Genomic DNA, 558 nt, shown 5'->3' on the forward strand with positions numbered 1-558 from the left:
AGTTTTAATTTTTTCTTAACATAAATATTTTTTTAGTATATAAATGCCTTTTTTAGAAGTAAATAAATATTAAAAAAATTTGATGAAGGTTGAAAAAAAAATGCAGCCCAAACACTAGGCCCAATATTAAGTGTGAAGCAAATGTATCTAACCTAATGCACTCATCATGACCAAAAATAAAAAAACCTAATGTACTCATATATAATAATTGGGAAGACACTACATGTGTATTGTATGTGCAGCACATTATCAAATGTGACACAGTGACGGCAGTAAAGAGAAAACAACAACAATCCAAAGACCGTGGGTGACGTAACGGTGAGAAGAATGGCGACTCAACAGACGGACAACAATCTAGACCAGGCAAAGAAGTTTGTGGTGCGATGCGAAGAAGCCGACGAAGAACAACGACACGACGGCGGTGAGAAGAACGGAGGCGGTAATGGAGGCTAAGGTTACCGTTTTCACCTTTTCTCTTTCTTTGAGAGAGGGAGCTTGACACTAAACTTTGAAGGTCAGAGAAGGAGAAAGCAGGTCTCGAGGAGCTTCTGAGCTTCT

This window comes from Arachis ipaensis, chromosome B06, assembly GCF_000816755.2.
Source record: "Arachis ipaensis cultivar K30076 chromosome B06, Araip1.1, whole genome shotgun sequence".
Lineage (NCBI taxonomy): Eukaryota > Viridiplantae > Streptophyta > Magnoliopsida > Fabales > Fabaceae > Arachis > Arachis ipaensis.